Below are 20,931 nucleotides of genomic sequence, written 5' to 3'. Positions count from 1 at the left end.
TTTGTAGAATTCATACTCTACAAACAAATTCTCTTTGGATGATATCCTCTGTCTGGAGTAGTGAGGAGCCAAGAGGCAGCTTCAGTAGTTGTTTGTAGAATTCATACTCTACAAACAAATTCTCAAATTCTCTACAAATTCATACTCTACAAATTCATTCATATGTTTATGTTCTCTATGTAAAGGCCCATCATTTAGAGAGCAGGCTTTCTCAACAGCAGCACTATTAACCTTTTCAGCTGGATATTCTTCATCTTAGCAGACTGTCCTATGCATTGTGGGATGTTTAACAGTGGGCCTGGTCTCTAAATGCCAGTGGCAATCCCTACCCCCACTTGTGACAGCCAAAAATGTCTACAGGTGTTGCCAAATGTCCCAGTACATTTTATATATTTATTTATTTACATAGTTATTCATGAGTTTTTTAAAAATAATTAAAACATGCATAATTTAAAAAAATTCAAACAGTACAAAATAGTAAACAGTAAAAAACATGTCTCTTACCCCAGGACCACAGTACCAGGTTTCTACTCCAGAGGCAAACGTGTCACCATAATTTAGGTCGCAAGAGATCTCCGGAGAGTGTACTGAAATTTATATAAATGCAGATTGGGTGTCTAGTTATTACAAGGTACACAGGCGAGTGTATTATATTTTTATTAGCAACTTTTTTTTTTCATTTGTGTTCAAGATGAAAAGAAAATGACCAGAATGAATCTCTTTTAGTTTGTTTCTGATGTATTTTTTAAAAAGCTTCTCAGCTCTTTCTGGACTGATATATGACCTCTTAAGAAGAATTATTTCCTGCACAGTGAGAAGCTGCATCCCCTTAACTTATTCCCGTGGCCTCGGGAGCCTCTCACCATGATCTCGTCTAAGACCGATGCCGTGTGGCCGTAAGGAAGAACTCTTTGGGGCATCGATATTTTAAGCCCTCGAAGTAGACATTTTTCATCTAATGAAACAACTGAATACTTCAAAAGTACTAACCCTGGTTTTTTGTTGCGAGTATGTGAACTGTGCTCTTTATTGATTTCCTTGTCCTGTTGGGGACACAATGTACTTCGTGAGGCTGTATTTTTCACATCACCAGCACCACCTTCTCACACAGGGGAAGATGATGTTCTCATCAGGCTTGTTCATTTAGCAGCATGTGTGATTTACAGTCTTCATAACAAATGCCTTGTAGCTCCTGCTACTCCATCATCAATTTTCTGTATTATAGTGACACAAAATTTCAGCTTGAATTTTGTTGGTCCTAGTCATGGTTGTGGAGATCACCACATAAAGTTGACTTCCACAGCTTCAGCAAGATAGATAATCCTTCAGGGAAGATTTTTCAAAATGATCCTACTCTTGGCAAGATGTACTCTCGTACTCTTGATGGAATTATAAATTGATGCATGATTCTACAGAATAAGTTAGAAAAAATGTTAAATATTCATATTATTTGGCTTAGAAACGAGACTTCCTGGAGTTGCTAAATAGTCACAAGGACACAAAGATTTCTGAATAGGAAAGTCCGACAGTGAGGAAATAGATAAATATTTTCATCACTACTAATACTACCACTATTACTGTTAGCTAAACAAAGTGACATGGTAAGCATTTTTACGCATTGTCTCACTAACTCTCACAATGTTGTGAAATAGTGTTATTATTATCCCATAACCATAAAAGGAAAGTGTGTCTTAAAGAAGCTAATCAACCCATATAAATGATAATGGTGATGATAGTGATGGCAGCTAACATTCACTGAGTGCCAGTGTGTGTCACATGGGACTCTAAGTACTTTACATGGATTACCTTATTTAGTCTTCTTACCAAGAACCCAATGAGGTAGGTACTCTTTGTTATCACCATTTTACCAAAGAAGAAACTGAGGCACAGGGAAGTTAACTAACTAGAATAAAAGAAGTTAAGTTACAGCATTCAAAATATTTAAGTAGAGATTTGAGTACAGATAGATTGATTTTGGAGGTCCTAGTACCTACCAAGACCATGTGGTTGGTAAGTAAATGGTACATCAAGACCTAAACTCAGATCTGGTAGACAGTCTCTTAATCACTGAGCAATATAGCTGATTAGTTAAGCTAATTCCATTTGATGGATTGTCTGGTAGAATGTGACGTGGTTATATACTTTTTTCAGAGCTAAATGGGGAAAAATAGAAAACAGGCAGAGGTTATCAAGGATGAGGAAGAAATGAGTTCACTCATCCTGTTAGGATTGCCCCCCAACAATTCCCCCAGCCACCTCCAGGATGTGATGGTGGCTTCCCAGCCAGAAGAATGACTGAGTTGCATCCCAGAAGGAAGGATACAGCCTGAGCCTAGAACCTAGGAACAGGGTCATATTAAGTAAGGAGTGTAGACTTTGGATCCGGATACCCCTTTCAAATCCTGCCTCTTCTGTCTGCATGGTGAGGCCTTAGTCAAGTCCCTCGGTATCTCTAAGCCTCAGTTTCCTCATCTGTAACATGGAGGAATATGACCCACGTAGAGGCTTTGTTGAGAGGATTAAATAAGGTGATTTCCAACATGTCCTGCACAAGAGGAGCACTTGACAATGGGGCAGAGACCCTCCTTTCCTTCAGCCTTAAGCTGGCGCTCTCCAAACACCTCTTCCTAGTAGCAGCCCCTGAATACTTCATGCTCTCATCTTGCATTCATACCCTCTGAAGTCTACAAACCATGAACATTCCTTGTACTCAACCAACTAAGAGTTTTCTACCCTACCCACACTTCAAACACAGTCCAGCCTGGCCTCAAATGCAAATACTGTTGAATAATTTTAAAGTAACTTAAGAATTGGGAGTATGTGTTTTGAGGTATTTCGTTTGTCCACCTGTATCACCACTGGCATCATCTAAAATAAGTGAGGTCTTGGTTGAGTCTGAGTATTTTCAAAGTGTTTGTTTCTAATCTAGTAATAGAACTTTTCATAGTACATGTGAATAAGAGAATCAAAGTCTGTTTTATGTTATGAATACACCATAACAAAACTGAATTGCTTGGCACTGTTTGGATCTTTTAATTATGAAATCAATGACAGAAGAGCCAATTAAGGAAGAGATGGGTTTCTTCCAGGGGATTGTCTAAAGATGGAAAAGTATATTTTCAAAGGCATCTTGGGGAAACCTAGCTTGTCAGTTCAAGTAGGAGGTAGTTTAAGCCTTAGGCAGTGAATAAGCTGGTAGAGGACAGTGAGTTTTATGACTTAAGTCTCATTAAATTGCACTCATGTAAGCATGGTACACGGAATGAGAAAGTGCTGAAAATGATGGTGATTGTACTTGGATTCAAGTCCGGTGCTTTAAGGGACTGTAGATGACCTTGATCATATGGCTGCTGCCTTCTTTCAACAAGGCTAGCAGGAGAAAGAAAGGCGCAAATGGCTCTGTTTGTAAAAGTACAGTGTAGTCTGAAAACGCTTGTGCTGAGGACAATCTTGTGCAAGTAAGACTCTGAGCCAACTGCGTGTGCACTGTCTCTAAAGCAACGTAGGAAAGTAAGAGCGGCAGCGAGTGTTTCCTTCCGCTTTTAATTTAATTTCACTTATACTAAAAGAATGAGTCCCTAGGACTCTTGGGCAGCAGCGCCGTTGGCCAAAATCCTCATTTTTTATCTTTCAAAAATGCCTATCCACCCTCAATCTCTGTTCCTCAGCTTGTTGCACTGTGAGCCTATTTTAATCATAAGACACAGACAGAGGTGGCTGAATATTGGAAAATCTAAGTGAGCTCTTTGAAAGAACTAAGTTCCCTGCCTTTTTAGTGACCGTGATCGTTACAAGGCTTTGTGCTTTATTTGGACTGGCCCTTTTCTCCTTTTTTTGACAGGCAGTCTTGCAAGGCTGTCCTTTGTCCCCTGTAACCTGTCAGCAGGAGAATGGGGCACAGCGGAGAGGGAATGATGAGAAGCTGCCTTCTTGAGAGAGGAGAGCTAAAGCAGCTGCTGACAGCTTCCCCTGTGTGAGGAGGCCACACACGTCAACATCGAGATCCCAAACTTTGGGGAAACTTTATCCTTTACTGAAAATAATAAACCATGATGGCAATATTTTATGATGTGTTGATCATCCAGAGTGAAAACAACTTCTTTCTCAGGAAATAACAAAACAGGATGGTCTTAGAGAAGCGTGGTGGAGGATAGGAAGAGATACCATTGTTAGCCCAACCCCTGATTTATCTGGGTATCTTTAATCTCCGCTTTGTCCTTCACACGAGGATAAAATTCGTGGTCAGAGGTCATCATGAGTGTTTAAATTATTTTTACAGTATAATTTAACGGGAGGGAGCCCATTAGATCTCTAGAGTTCAGAGACCATCCCGTCTCCCCTCCCCACACCTATCACCATTGGCTGTTTGGCCGTTGCAGGTCACTCAACCTGTTTCAGACACCATTTGTATGTCTTTGTATAAATCAGGGATCCCCATTTAGGGCTTTTACTCATTATACCACATTTCATATTCATAGATGCTGAAGCCCCCTCCCCCCAACCCCTCTGAACTCTGTAAACTCTTGGCCTACCAACCCCATCCTTTCCTGTTTAACTGTGGAGAAAACAGTAAATGTCAGTGTCTTAGTCACTACTGACTGCTGTGACAGAGTACCATAGACTGGGGGACTTACACAACAAAGGTTTACTTCTCAGTTCTGGAGGCTGGAGGTCCAAGATCAGGATGCCAGCATGGTCAGGTCTTGGTGAGGGCCCTTTTCCTGTTTATGTCTTTACATGGCCTTCCTTGGAGTGTGCACACGGAGAGATCCTTTATCTCCTCCTCTTTTTATAAGGACCTTAATCCCATCATGAAGCCCTCATCCTCCTGACCTAATATAATTCTAATTATCTCCCAAAAGACTCTATCTCCAAATACCATCACATTGGGGGTTAGGGTTTCAACCTCTGAGTTTTGGGGGACACAAAGAGTCAGTCCATAGCAATGAGTATTTGAAAAACACAGATTAAGGGGTGAAGAAGAATTAGATATATCTGCTTTAGCCTTAGTCTCTTAGCTGATTCATATATAACCCATAATGCACAACTGTCATAATTTCTAGTTATTGGAAAATAATAGGCTACATACGTCCTTGATGCAGAAATGCGTTCAATATAATGTGAAGTTAATAAGATAGCTCACAATAATCTGGTACTAATGAAGCTAAATTAATACCAGTTTAGAATTTAAAATCAAGAATAACAGCAACTGAAAATTTACAACTAAGTCATTGTAACACTGATGAACCTTTAGCTCAGTGTTGTCCAGAGAATTGCAGAATTCCAGCTCTCTTGATGTGCCAGTGGTTGTCGGGAGTATCCAAAGCTGTCAGGACTTCATTGGCAGCCATACTTCCTGATAGAGTACCTCATTTTCAACTCTAAGTAATTTACTAGTTTTAGGTTATGAATACTAAAGTTTAGCATTGGTATTCTAAATACCAGTTCTTGACCCACTGAATCTGTTAGGAATAAGTAACCCCTTTTGTACGGGAAAGTCTGTGGTATTTCATGTCAATTGCCAAGAGAATGTTGCTTTGGGATTGGGAATCCATTCTTTTTTTTTTTTTTTTTTTTTTGAGGAACAATTTCTCTATTTTATTTTACTATTTTTTTTTGACGTTATTGTTTTGTGTGTGTGTGTGTGTGTTAGTTTCTACTTTATAAGGAAGTGACTCTATTCTTGATCAGGAAGGAGCAGGCCCGTGGGGCCCTGGAGGACCTAGAGTTTATCATGAAGATTACCTTTATCAAGGACTGTCTTTTCCATAGTTGCATCCTAACTTCTAGCATAGTCCTTGGCAATAACAAGTCCACGATAACTTTTTATGAATAATATGTAATAACGTACATATCTGTTGAAACTGTAACTGTATATATCTGAATAGTATATACACAGCTGCCAAAACTATAATAAAATACTGCATATGTAGCACATTCTATAGAACTATCTTGACCTAAATTTTTTAACAGCCTTTTTTTTTGCCAGTAAACTTACCGGGGGTTTAGCTGTAACTCATACATTCCTGCATAGCCCATTCAAAGCTCTAAAAATAACAGCCTCTTTTTTTTAGAACAGGTAAATGTATGGATTTCCTTTTGATAGGCAGGCCCTGACCTACATATTCTCGATACAGACCCAGCCCTTGCTCCCGCTACAGCTCGGGAGGCTCTTCTGCTCTCCTTCCCCCACCCCCCCAGCACTGCAGACATAGCACAGCGGAGGCGGAGGCGGCACCTCCTTTCAGTTTTCTCCACCTCCTCCAGGAGCTCCCCCCCGCCCAGTTCTGCCTCTCCGAAGCCCCATCCTCAGTGCAAGTAGGTGCCTCTGTGAAAGAAGAGATACAAAGGTTATGAAGAGGAGAAAGAAAAGCCAAGCCTTTCACCCACTGGAGACACCCTGAGGGCAACCTCTGGACCCCACCTTACTGTTGTGTTGCCCACCCCCGCCATTAACCAGTGCTAAAGACGCAGAGAAAACGATTCCCTTTTTGACGACCCCTCACCCCTTCTGCTAGAGCACTTGCCACTTCTCCCAAGTCAGAGCTCCCTTCCTCTTCTTGGTTTCAGCCCCCATCCCAGCCTCTCCGTGGGCCTGGGAGCCTCGGGCCAGCCTGGTCTTCCTCCTCTGGGCTGGCCTTGCTGCCCCACGCTAGAGCTTGGTGAGTCCTGGGGACAGGAGCCCTGTCCTGCTCCCTGGCCGCCTCCATAGGAAGTGTTGTGATTTCCACGGTGGCTGCATTCTTATCGGAAGCCCTGTTGTACAGAGTGGTTTGGCTCCGTAGCGCTTTTTGGCTTGTGATGAATTCAACAGGCTTTTGTGCAGCAGCCAGGGGACTAACCACCATGTAGAGAATTGTTTCTTTGGGGAAATATATTGTGAGTCCCAAACAGTTCTCAAACTGTTGGAACACAACTCCATTTTAGGTGCCAGTGTTTTATTTTTGTATTATGGAATTTTAGGGTGGTGAAAGGATAATGAGATCACTGCTGAGCTTTCAACTTGCCATTTGTACATAATGCGGTTTTCCTTCCTGAATCCTGGGCAGAAACTTATAACAACACAAATGCCTATCAATAAGAGAGTGGATGAATAATATTCTATTCACATAATAGTCACACAAGAGTTTGGATGAATCTTAGCGATATAACGTTAAGTGGGAAAAAAAAATCTCAGAAGATTAGCTACAGCCCTATATCTTATATAGAAATTTTTAAATAATTAAAATTAAAATGTTTTATCATCTTTATAAGGACAATAAAATTATATTTAAAAGGAAGGTAGAGTGATGAACATGGTTCAGAATGGAGCTTACGGCAGGTGGCGGCAGGGAATGCTGGGTGATCGCATGGGGCCTGAGGATTCCACGTGGTTGTTTTTAATTAATCCAGCCCTTGTCTGGGGCGGTGAGCTCATGGGTGCTTATTATGTTAATATAAACAAAATTCTGTGCACTACATCCAAAGAGAGAAAAAAGTAATACATTCTTTTTTCTTTTTGGTTTGAGGGATAAGCACTTCCATTACTATTGTCGAATAGAATCGAATAAGAATAAATGACAGTATCCGTTTTCTTAGTAAATAGCTCTATGAGAGAATCACTCCTTGACTTTGAAACCAATCTCAGTACGTCCAGTAGGTCAGCAGAAGCATGGCAGCACCTGCTGTGGGGAGAGGGGTCACGTAGCTAGTGAGATGGCCTGGCTGACCACTGGGCTTCGGTCTTTGCTGGTCCTGCGTACGGAAGTTGCTTTAGGAGTCATCTGAGAGGAATTAACAGTCCTGTTAATTGCTCTGGCATCCAAGGGACGAGGTGGGAAGGGCACCAGACACAAATCCAGGTTGTGTCCTGGCTCTGTTCCTCTCTTCAAGGGCACCTAAGAAAGTGCCTTGCTTTGCAGTATGGTTTTCTCACCTGCAGAGTAGCCAATATTGCCCTATTTTATTGGGTTGATCACAACTCGTACGAAATAATAGGTGTAACATTGCAAACTGTCAGGCAGCTTATGTGAAGTTATTGCTGCAAGTAGACCTCCTTCCACAGTTTTTTTCTGTTTCCTTCATGTTTTATATGTGTAAAATATCCACTTTGAGTGTCATTTAGAAATAATATTTTGTAAATGGTCATTTTACTCTGTAGTAGGCTGAATAACAAACATGAAAGATATTAGACCTTAATCCCTGAACCTGTAATTATACCTTATTTAGAAAATGGGTATTTTTTGCACATGGGATTAAGTTAAGGATCTTGAAATGGGGAGATTATCCTGGATTATCCAGGAGGGCCCTAAATGCAGTCATCAGTGTCCTTGTAAGAGTGAGCCAGAAGGAGATTTGATACAGAAGAGGAAAAGACAGCATGAAGACAGAGGCAGAAATGAGAGTGAAAAATGCCTTTAGCCACCAGAAGCTGGAAGAGGCAAGAAAGGGATTCTCCCCTAGAGGCTCCAGAGGGAGGGTAACCCTGCTGACATCTTAACTTCAACCCAATGAATCTGATTTCTGACTTCTGACTTAAGACGCTCAAAAGGATTAAACTTCTGTTGTTTTAAGCCACCTAGTTTGGGGTTATTTGTTACAGCATCCACAGCAAACTAATACATTCACATTAACATGTTTTTGAAAATTATATAATTTTCTAAAACACTCTCAAGGATGTCAAAGTTTCATAGTGTTATGAATTAGTTCAATAGCTTTGTCCCTTTTAATTTTAATGTAATAAAAATGAATATTTAAAATACTACATTTTTGAGGGCAGAAGTTATAGTTAGGCATTTTTCTGTCTCCCAGTAATCAGCGCACTGCCTTGCACAGAGTCAATGCTCAGTAAATAGGAAAACTACTTTCATGCAAGAAAAAGGAGATGGCAGTCAATCTGGGCATGTGTTATATGTCATATATGACACATATATCTGTCATCGAGTTTTAATTGGCCTCAAGTTTGCAGCCCAAGTAAAGAACATCAGTGGATGAATGGAGTATTTCTTTTATTATTATTATTATTCACATCCTGCCAGTTTTGAGAAATGATTTGAAACCTCTTGCTGTAAGAGACACCTGGGGTATAACACTGTAAAAGTAAGGACAGGAAAGCAGGTGCTGGTGGGCGAACTCTGACTTACAGAATGCTGAGCCAGTCCTCCACGCAAATCATTGTCATCTGTACTAGCTCCCGATATGAGATGCCCACCTCTCTTCCAAATGCTATCTGAACAAATAATCTTCCACAGGTACTCTAAATGAAGGTGTACCTGTAGTGATTACTTCCCACCTACTAGCTTGCACTTTTTTGGTTGAAAAATCCAGTTAGAATGACTTCTTTAAAAGTAGTGCTTCTGAAACTTAAGTTTGTATGAATCACCCAGGGTTTGTGTTGAATTATAAATTCTGATTCATCAGGTTGGGAGTGGGGCCTGAGCTTCTTTCTGTAGGTGGTGCTGTTGCTGCTAGGTTATGGACCACACTTTGAACAGCAAGGCTCCATCCAGCATCTAGTGTGCCTACCTCCAAGTGCCTCTCCCTGGGTGTCCTTCTTGTTTTGCTTTTTTGTGCCACTGCTTCAGGCAGCCAGCCTAGTTCTGCTGCATTTGCTTGGCAACATCGCCCCCTGCAGCCTCAGCAGCCTCCACCCTCAGGCTCCTGAACAACGTGCAGGGACATTTCTGTCCCTGTGGCCCCCACAGCGGGGAGCTGGCAGCCTGAAGCCCCGTCAGAATAACATCACTTAGTGAAAAGAAGAGAGAAGCCGTTGAGATGCGCGTGAAATCGATGAGGGAGTCAGGGTTTAGAGAGACAGGGAATAGAAACGGTAGGAGGAAAGGGAGAGGGAAAAGAAGGAAAATTTTGTTGGAGGGAAACATATTTTAAATGAGCTGCTTTCACTGCAGAATTTTCCAGTTAAGAGCGTTTCCTGGAGTAGTTTCAAATTTAGTTTCTAAGTATCCTCTAATTTCTATAACAGCCAACTGCTTGTTTTGTTCATTCATCTACTGAAAATCTTTTGTAGCCCTCTGGACCCAGGCTGAAGACTTTAAAAAAAAGAAATCTATATACCGTCTAACTAAACTGAGGGCCTCTGAGAGATGGCCTAGTTAGATGGGGCCAGTCAGCGAGCCCAACCCTTGCTGTGACATTAGAATCACTGGGGAGGTTTGGAAAATTCCGCATACCTAGCCTGCAGCTTGAACCAATTAAATCAGAACTTTGAGGTGGGTCCCAGTCTTTAGTATTCTTTTTTAATCTGTATTTTTTTCACGCTTCCCAAATGCTTCCCACGTGCAGCCAAGCACCACGCAGCCAGACCTTTATCTTCTAGCCGGTGAACTGAACTCACTTTAAATAAAACTCTTAAGAGCTGTCCTTTATGTATTTGGGTTCCTTCTCATCTAAACCTTTGTCATGTTGAAAACTCTGCAATATATTTTGGAAACACCATCTTTTTCAATCCAGCAACTTCAGTTGAGCAGCTGATTAAATAGTCAAGCAGCTTTCTGAAGCCCCAGCAGCTTTTCATTTTCTTGGTCCAGTGGCTCCCCCTGCTGGCCTGTCCTCGGTAAAGCTCCCTGCTCTGCAGAATCTCACTGCAGGTTATGCTGCTCTAACCCAGAATCACACAGCATATTAAAGCAGCTTTTCTAATCGCACATTCAACTTGTATGTCGTTGGCCGTTGCCAAAAATGAAGTCCTAACACGCTAACCCCTTATCCGGTGGCACTTTAGGTAAGGCCTAAGGCGTGATGGAGGAAAGGAACTGTATATATGTGTGTATGTATACACACACAGACATACACACATAATACACACACACCATATACTTGCATATATTTTGCTTATCTTGCTACTAGAAAATATTCTGATATCAGCCATTGATTGTGCTGGTGCCCTGCAAAATAACTGCCATTGATATATACTTTGGATAGAAAATGGGGAAGGAAAGCTTTCATCCATACCTTCTCTACCCCCTTTTATATATATACCCTTTTCCTTATCAACTCACTTCTCCCTATCTGCCCCATAAGTTATAATTACGGCCAAATATAAACAAAGGTAGAGGTAAATGCATGACCTCATCTTATGGCCCAAACTCTTGGTCATAGTGTTACATCAGACTTTCACTGCACACGACCCTTGTGTATAGGAAGACAGAAGTTGATCCTTATTATATCTGAATGCAAAATGTGGTGCAGCCCAACCCTTCGTCTGATGAAGCCTCATGAGGCTCTCTATTCCATTTTATACAGCTCTTGTCATTAGTATGCCCTTCTTTGTCTTTTACTAGTATGTTACCCCGTTGGCCCTCAGCACAGCGTAAACCAGCCCCCCTCAGCATTGCAGTTACTTGATCTGTGACGTCCCAAACTGTTTCTTTCTCAGGGGTAAACATTTCCAGTCCACCTCATGGGGCATGGGTCCACCACCCCCTGACCTTTCTGGGTACATCCCTTATTTATTTTTGTTCCTCTTCACAGGTAGCACCTGGTGCTGGTGCAGCAATCCAGATGGGCTCTGACTAGTGTATAGTATGATTCAAGGGTGAAATTGGTATTCCTTGTGTACTGCTGCATAACAATATTACCTCAAACTTAGTGACTGAATGCACACTTACCATCTCATAATTGCTGTGGGTCAGGAATCCAGGCCTGGCTTAGCTGGGTGCTCTGCTTCAGGGTCTTCCAGGGCTGCAGTCAAGGTGTCAGCTGGGCCTGCAGTCTTATGTGAGGGTCTCCTGGGGAAGGCTTTGCTCCCACGCTCATGTGGTTGTAGACAACATTCAGCTTCTGGCAGGCTGCTGGACAGAGGGCCTCAGGTCCCTGCTGGCTGTTGGCTGAGGCCGCCTTGAGTTCCATGTCCTGCAGCCCTCCTCGTGTGACTGCTTGCTTCCTCAAAGCCAGCGAGGGAGAGAGTCTCCTAGCAAAATGGGAGTCAGCATCTCACACAATGTAATCACAGAAGTGGCATCTCATCACTTTGTCTGTATTCTGTTGGTGAGAAGCAAGTCACTGGTCCCATCCACACTCAAGGGGAAGGGCATGAACACCAGGAGTTTAAGGGGCCACCTTCAAGTCAGCCCACCCCCATCTCCTTTCATTTCCACTGGATGGTCTCATGGAATTTGCACTCAGCTAAAAGCCTTGGATCCTTTTTTATACAAATTGTTGCCTTCCAGGTCTTCCCATCTTGAACAATTAATTAGTAGAACCTAAATACTGGACTTTATTGCTATTGGGTTTCCCTGTTAGGTTCAGCCAGTTGTTCCTACCTGATTAAATATTTTTTAATAGAAGGGATATTACATATCACTTCTATTTTGTGTCACCTGAGAATGTAAGATATTTTTCTATGTCTTCCTTTAAGTCACTGATGAAAATGCTAGAGAGGTTGGTATTGGTACCATGTGTGCGTGTGTGTGTGCGTTGGACTAGAGAGAGAGAATAAAAAAAAAAAAAAAAAAGCCTTGCTCCTAATGCTTAGAATCTCCTTCTAGAGACTGGTTAGTTGGCTGTGAATCATTTAACACCATCTGAGCCACATTCTCTGATCCTCCTGGGAGCATAATAGCACGGCTCTTAAGAACATAGTCTCTCTAATCAAACCAACCTGATTTTGAATTCCAGCTCCACCCACTTGACAAATTATTTTTCTAGAGAGCGCACAAGCAGGGTAGGAGTTAGGAAGTTCTGCTTTCTCCCTGGCTCATCTTTGAAGTTTACACCAGAGCAGAGTGTGTAACATCCAAGCTGAGTTCTGCTGAGCTTCTTCACAAGTTTCATTTAGGACTTCTCACCAAGGAACCAGAAAAAAATCTTCGAGAACCTGAAGTAGTACAGCTGTGAAGCAATCATGATTTGAGAGACGTTGTATGTGTGGACTTAACAGACTGTCAGTTTCAAAATCATGAAAGTTATTTGGTTGTTCTCCATTTCCTTAGAGCCATTGCTAAGTCAGTTTGAAATCGTCAACACTACAGTAGAACTCCCAGCTCGGAAAACAGAAAACTCCAAGCTGGGAACCCAGCACGTTCCATCCCCATCACTTCATTAGTATAGACTTGTGTCAGCTGGGTTTATCCACACTCGATAGGCCAGAATCCCCCTGCGCTAGACTATCTGTTAGAGACCTCCCTGACTTCTGGACCCAGGAAAGCTATTAGGAGTCCTTGTTCTACTTCAATCACAGGCGTTGTTCAAGGAAAGCCCAGGGACTCATTTTTAGCAACCCTGGGGCCTGTGCAAAAGCAAAGACTAGCGAATGTGAGAATTAGTGGAACTATTAATAATTTGGAAGAGCAAGTCAATGTTTCTGACAGACACTAATTCTTGAACTCTGAGCTCTGGAAGTTTAGAATTCACTTTTCTTCTGTTATTTGGTGTTTCAGCAGAGAGGCCCTCTTTTTCTCAGCATCTTCCTCTGCCCATCATAGAGGCTGACATGATGGGTGGGGTTTATGCTGTACCTGTAAGCACATAGGTAAGACCAGAAGAGTAAGTTTGAGGTCATTAAATTATAGTTCCTCAGAGTCAGATAGTATAAACCTCTACTGAGAAGGTGAGATAGTCCCTTGTTTTTCTTTTTTTTTTGTCACACTGTACACTTTTTTTTTTTTAGAGAAATGAAGTGAACAGTTTTATTTATGACACTATTTACAGTCACCTTTCAGCACCTCAATATTCTAAGATAGTATATAATGATTTACATAATTTCTCTCTATATAACATCATAATTTGCTTCAAAAATCTTGCTTCCAGAAGAAAATTCTTATTACTTAACATGAATCCCTATAATATTTATTGTAGAAAAGCCAGTTCTACTATTAATAATAGAGTAATAAAGTCAGTAATATGTCTGTGTAATAATATGCAGTGAATAACAGTTTATCTTGTCATCAACTTAATAAAGTCCAAATATTCCCAAAGCAACCAGAATTTTGAGAATTACAGAGTCTGGATATCAATGCGTGCAATTACCCAGGTGTCCACTAGAAAGCTGGTACAAACTGGCACTAACATTTTTAAGTGACTTTGGGAATCACTTTTACATATAAAAAATTCAATTAAAAAAATCAAAGAAAAATATATGGTATTCCAAGCATTGTTCCTTATAATATTTCAACTTTTTGCATTGATTAAAATAGAATCTGAGACAGAGTAAAACTGTGTTCAACAATTTCCAGAAGTACATATAGTATCCATACATATGAAAAGACCCACCTCAATAAAACAAAATAATATTTAATATTTCAAACATTCAGAAGCATATGAATGCATTAGAAAAGGTCTTTAAAAGCTACATAATAAACCAGTAGTTAACTCAGGAGAGGGATCTAGGTTTGAGTAAGGTCAAAGGTGAATTTTTAATTTCTGTTGATTTTTTTTTTCAAAGATCAAATACATATATTTTTTTTAGACAGTAAATATGGTCTATTTTTGCTTCTTTCCAATAGAATACATTTGATCACTTTTTTTTTTATACAGCAGGTTCTTATTAGTCATCAATTTTATACACATCAGTGTATACACGTCAATCCCAATCGCCCAATTCATCAAACCACCACCACCACCACCCCCCGCGGCTTTCCCCCCTTGGTGTCCATACATTTGTTCTCTACATCTGTGTCTCACCTTCTGCCCTGAAAACCGGTTCATCTGCACCATTTTTCTAGGTTCCACATATATGCGTTAATATACGATGTTTGTTTTTCTCTTTCTGACTTACATCACTCTGTATGACAGTCTCTAGATCCATCCACGTCTCAACAAATGACCCAATTTTGTTCCTTTTTATGGCTGAGTAATAGTCCATTGTATATATGTACCACATCTTCTTTATCCATTCGTCTGTCAATGGACATTTAGGTTGCTTCCATGACCTGGCTATTGTAAATAGCGCTGCAATGAACATTGGGGTGCCTGTGTCTTTTTGAATTACGGTTTTCTCTGGGTATATGCCCAGTAGTGGGATTGCTGGATCATATGGTAATTCTATTTTTAGTTTTTTAAGGAACCTCCATACTGTTGTCCATAGTGGCTGTATCAGTTTACATTCCCACCAACAGTACAAGAGGGTTCCCTTTTCTCCACACCCACTCCAGCATTTGTTGTTTGCAGATTTTCTGATGATGCCCATTCTAACTGGTGGGAAGTGATACCTCATTGTAGTTTTGATTTGCATTTCTCTAATAATTAGTGATGTTGAGCAGCTTTTCCTGTGCTTCTTGGCCATCGGTATGTCTTCTTTAGAGAAATGTCTATTTAGGTCTTCTGCCCATTTTTCGATTGGGTTGTTTGTTTTTTTAATATCGAGTTGCATGAGCTGTTTATATAGTTTGGAGATTAATCCTTTGTTCATTGATTCATTTGCAAATATTTTCTCCCATTCTGAGGGTTGTCTTTTCGTCTTGTTTATGGTTTCCTTTGCAGTGCAAAAGCTTTTAAGTTTCATTAGGTCCCATTTGTTTATTTTTGTTTTTATTTCCATTACTCTAGGAGGTGGATCAGAAAAGATCTTGCTGTGATTTATGTCAGAGTGTTCTTCCTATGTTTTCCTCTGAGAGTTTTATAGTGTCCAGTTTTACATTTAGGTCTCTAATCCATTTTGAGTTTATGGTGTTAGGGAGTATTCTAATTTCATTCTTTTACATGTAACTGTCCAGTTTTCCCAGCACCACTTATTGAAGAGATTGTCTTTTCTCCATTTTATATCCTTGCCTCCTTTGTCATAGATTAGTTGACCATAGGTGTGTGGATTTACCTCTGGGCTTTCTATCTTGTTCCATTGATCTATGTTTCTGTTTTTGTGCCAGTACCATATTGTCTTGATTACTGTAGCTTTGTAGTATAGTCTGAAGTCAGGGAGTCTGATTCCTCCAGCTCCATTTTTTTCCCTCAAGACTGCTTTGGCTATTCGGGGTCTTTTGTGTCTCCATACAAATTTTAAGATTTTTTGTTCTAGTTCCGTAAAAAATGCCATTGGTAATTTGATAGGGATTGCATTGAATCTGTAGATTGCTTTGGGTAGTCATTTTCACAATATTGATTCTTCCAATCCAAGAACATGGTATATCTCTCCATCTGTTGGTATCATCTTTAATATCTTTCATCAGTGTCTTATAGTTTTCTGCATACAGGTCTTTTGTCTCCCTAGGTAGGTTTATTCCTAGGTATTTTATTCTTTTTGTTGCAACGGTAGATGGGAGTGTTTCCTTAATTTCTCTTTCAGATATTTCATCATTAGTGTATAGGAATGCAAGAGATTTCTGTGCATTAACTTTGTATCCTGCAACTTTACCAAATTCATTGATAAGCTCTAGTAGTTTTCTGGTGGCATCTTTAGGATTCTCTACGTATAGTATCATGTCATCTGCAAACAGTGACAGTTTTACTTCTTCTTTTCCAATTTGTATTCCTTTTATTTCTTTTTCTTCTCTGATTGCCGAGGCTAGGACTTCCAAAACTATGTTGAATAATAGCGGTGAGAGTGGACATCCTTGTCTTGTTCCTGATCTTAGAGGAAATGCTTTCAGTTTTTCACCATTGAGAATGATGTTTGCTGTGGGTTTGTCGTATATGGCCTTTATTGTGTTGAGGTAGGTTCCCTCTTTGCCCACTTTCTGGAGAGTTTTTATCCTAAATGGGTGTTGAATTTTGTTAAAAGCTTTTTCTGCATCTATTGAGATGATCATATGGTTTTTATTCTTCAATTTGTTAATATGGTGTATCACATTGATTAATTTGCGTATACTGAAGAATCCTTGCATCCCTGGGATAAATCCCACCTGATCATGATGTATGATCCTTTTAATGTGTTGTTGGATTCTGTTTGGTAGTATTTTGTTGAGGAGTTTTGCATCTATATTCATCAGTGATATTGGTCTGTAATTTTATTTTTTTGTAGTATTTTCGTCTTGTTTTGGTATCAGGGTGATGGTGGCCTCATAGAATGAGTTTGGGAGTGTTCCTTCCTCTTGAATATTTTGGACGAGTTTGAGAAGGATGGGTGTTAGCTCTTCTCTAAATGTTTGATAGAATTCACCTGTGAAGCCATCTGGTCCTGGACTTCTGTTTGTTGGAAGATTTTTAATCACAGTTTCAATTTCATTACTTGTGATTGGTCTGTGCATATTTTCTATTTCTTCCTGGTTCAGTCTTGGAAGGTTATATCTTTCTAAGAATTTGTCCATTTCTTCCAGGTTGTCCATTTTATTGGCATAGAGTTGCTTGTAGTAGTCTCTTAGGATGCTTTGTATTTCTGCGGTGTCTGTTGTAACTTCTCCTTTTTCATTTCTAATTTTATTGATTTGAGTCCTCTCCCTCTTTTTCTTGATGAGTCCGGCTAATGGTTTATCAATTTTGTTTATCTTCTCAAAGAACCAACTTTTCATTTTATTGATCTTTGCTATTGTTTTCTTTGTTTCTATTTCATTTATTTCTGCTCTGATCTTTATGATTTCTTTCCTTCTACTAACTTTGGATTTTGTTTGAGGGAGGGAGTGAAAGCACGTCCTTCTACTCTGCCATCTTGGTTCAGGCTCCCATTGTTTTTCTTAACAGATGCTAAAAGTCCAGGAAAGCACAGAGACACCCTTTGGGAACTGTATACATGTGAATATAGGGAAGTGAGACCATTTTGTAGCTGCTATTTTGGTATTTGCTTTCTACAAATGTATATATGCTAAATGTCTTTCTAGATCTTAAATCCCTCTCCCAGGATCAGTATCTGTATTCCCACCTGTCCTTTAAAGGCCCTTTGTCTTGACCTGCAGGCATTTCTAACATTTAATAGGCCCAGAACTAAACTCATTGCCCTCAGCCCCCAAACTTGCATTCTTGATTTCAGCTTTCTTGTTCCCTATCGACTGGCTCTTAAACAGTAAGAAATGCATTTTACATCATGACTCACAATGCACACATACATATGTACATGCACAGATATAACTTGAATAAAAGTTGAATAAAATGTTGCTTCATAAAAACAACATGCATCTTTACCGTGTCTGTTACCCTCTGACATCTTCTCTTGGATTTCATCTTTTGAAAAATGCTCATATCAACACTCTAAATGAAATTTACAGTCCTCCAGTGGGTCATGTGACCAGCAGTTTATGAAAACTTGAGAGATAAAATGCAGTCTTCATGCATTCAGTATCTGGCCCTAGCCTCCCATCCCATAACCCAGCCAACAATAAAGCCCACCAAACTTCACGCTGTTACCCAGACACACCATTCATTCATTCCTTCATTCATTCAACATTTACTGTGTGCATGTTTGGTACCAGGCACATGGTAGGCACTAGGGATCCAGAGATAAATGTCATGGTCTCTGCTCGGAGGTCCATGGTCCGGTGGAGAGACAGATGAGTGATCTAACACTTATGAGGCAGTGGGTGGTCCTATAATGGAAATCTGCACAAAGCCCTCAGAGAACACAGAGATCACAGCAGGTAACTTGGACCAGAGATTCCAGGAAGTCTTTCAGGAAAAGGTGACCCATGAAGCTAGAAACAGAGGTAGGAGTTAACCTGGCCAGTGGAGACAGGGCATTCCGGAAGAGGAAACCGCCTTGAAAAGGCATGGGGGCAGGAGCATCATGAGAACTTAAACAGTGGAGATTATTTTGATACAGCCTTTCCTTATAACCAGAATACTCAGCTGTCCCTCCCCTCGGCCCCCACCGCCCACTTTCTTTACTTGGCCAACAATCACTCTGTGTTCCCTCTTCCACTGAAAGATCCTCTCCCTGGCAGCTTTTCCCCGCCCCCAGGTAGCCTCAAGCACACCCTGCTTTGGGCTCTTGCCTCCTTCTCCTCACGCTTCTGAGAGAGCTCTTCTTATGTCGAAGGCCGCTCATCACCGCCCCACTCCTCTGTCTCACCAGAGTAGGAGCGAGCGCCTCAAGGCAGAGCCCAGTCTCATCCTGCTGTCTTCTGTGATGAACACAGTAAATGTTAACTGAGTGCAGAGATGAACCAACAAAGGGACAGGGAGACATACAAGCCACGGGCACAGGTTTAAGGCGAAGCAGCTTAAATGAACACATAGAGGACTTCTTCACATATCACAGCATGTCGTTTCAAGACTGAGGGTGACCTCAGATATTAGAAGCCTGCTTATTTACAGATATGGGGACCACACTTTAAATGTTGAGGCACACATTTTACATCTGCACTGTTGTTTGTTTTTTTTTTTTTTTTTTTTTTTGCAAAAGATTATTTTTGACTTTTAGAGAGTACCTGTTTTTCCTTCTAACTTCAAAGTATCTTGGTAGTGGAATTTCTTAGTTATTAATACAAAGGAAAATCTGACATCAGAGGCAATACACACCCACTTTCCCTAGTGCACAAGTAGCCTATCATCTCTAACCATGCATTTAACCCAAATTGCCTTTCCCAAAAAGGCTTTTACAGGAAGCAACATTGACTTCTAATGCTTCTTTTCCTTTGCCTACTTTCTATTTCCTGTGCAAATGGCCTAGGAGTTGTTGACAGGAGAATAATTTGAGGTGTGGAATCTCATCAGTCAATGCTATAATAACTCAAAAAAAGTCATGTATTTTTTTCTTTGTAGGTAATTTTTATGGGATGGCCATAATATTTGATAGTCACTTTGAAACAGAACACTGGATCTGGATGAGGATAGTGCCTGTGAAAAAGCTTTGTTAACATAAACATTGTAGAAACAGGTACAGTCAGGGTATCAATCATACCTTTATTAGGAGTGAGAGAACGAGTTTCACGTTCTGGCTGGACTTTTCATTGTTTATAAAACCTTAGAGGGTCTATTTCATATGTGATGGATTGGTCATGATCAAGATGTGATTTTGAGCTGCGAGTTTCTCCCTTTAGTTGCTAAAGTTTAATACTGTCAAACCCCTTTGTCCTTCATGCAGAATTCAGTGGGAGCTCAAAAGAGGAGCATCCCGCAGATGGGCTGTGTGCTGCCCGCACACCTGACTGTCTCCCTCTCTTGAAATAATGATCAGAATTAGTGGAAAGAAAGGAGGACATGCCTTTTGCAGAGACACTGTTGTCACAGTTGTTTATGTCAGGCTTGTCTTTGTCTCTTTTCCTATCTTACAACTCTTGGAGCCCTCTCTCACCTATCGCCTTCCATCCCCACCCAGCCCATCAATAGTGTGACCTTGTTTGTGTAGATCTGCCCGTTAATGTTAGTGTTAATTAGTGCTTGCAAGAACTGTATTGTCTGATCCCCTGAACACTGTGTTCACACCCAGTGTTTCAGTGAATTCCCTGTTTCAGTGAGGAACGTAATACATGTGTTTAACCCTGATTCGCCAGAGCAGGAAGCAGTGAGTGAGTCACTTGCTGTATGTGTGCCCCGCCTTGCCTTCACAACCCTGTACCCGCTAGGAAGTCTCTGCATGAAGAGCCAGAGCTCTGTATTTCCTTATTGCCTAGTAGTACCTGCTAATCCTCAGAGATGAGTGAATAGGCGTCATTTCCCCCCATGATGTCTGCCATTCCTCCAGTTTTGCCAGCTTCTGGCTTTATCTCTTCCCCTTTCTAACTCATTTGACTGTCATATTGGTCCATCGTAGTTTGAGTTACAGCATTTGGCACTGACCCCCAGATCAGGGAATCCCTATGGAAAAAGTGGGTGGGCTGGATTCTCCTCCATTGCCGACACCTCCTTGACCTGACCCCATTTTCTGTGGGTGCTTTGAATAGTATCTGATCCTTACATAGTGCTTACTGCATGCCAGGTAGTATTCTCCCACAGATGAAAAAGGTGCTGTTATCATCACCCCTAGTTTACAAAGGAGGAAATTGAAGCTCGATGAGGCCCCATGGCTAGTAAGTAGGGGGTCAGAGGAGTCTCTCTCCATGATCTGGGCTCCTAAACCTCTCATCTCCCCTGTCCTCCATCAGTGATTTACCATGATCATTGAGTGTAATAGCAGTGGATGGTGGAACTGAA

At 40.8% G+C, this 20,931-nt stretch overlaps 1 protein-coding gene across 4 annotated transcripts in view; it reads left to right on the top strand.

Moving 5' to 3' along the window:
* Window positions 1-20,931, top strand: part of CDK14 (cyclin dependent kinase 14) — a 567,195-nt gene that overhangs the window by 406,740 nt on the left and 139,524 nt on the right. The gene's annotated exons all lie outside the window — the stretch shown is intronic.

This window comes from Eschrichtius robustus, chromosome 8 (assembly GCF_028021215.1).
Source record: "Eschrichtius robustus isolate mEscRob2 chromosome 8, mEscRob2.pri, whole genome shotgun sequence".
Taxonomy (NCBI): Eukaryota; Metazoa; Chordata; class Mammalia; order Artiodactyla; family Eschrichtiidae; genus Eschrichtius; species Eschrichtius robustus.
The sequence above is the reverse complement of the archived record's forward strand: the minus strand, read 5'-3'. Positions and strand labels throughout refer to the sequence as shown.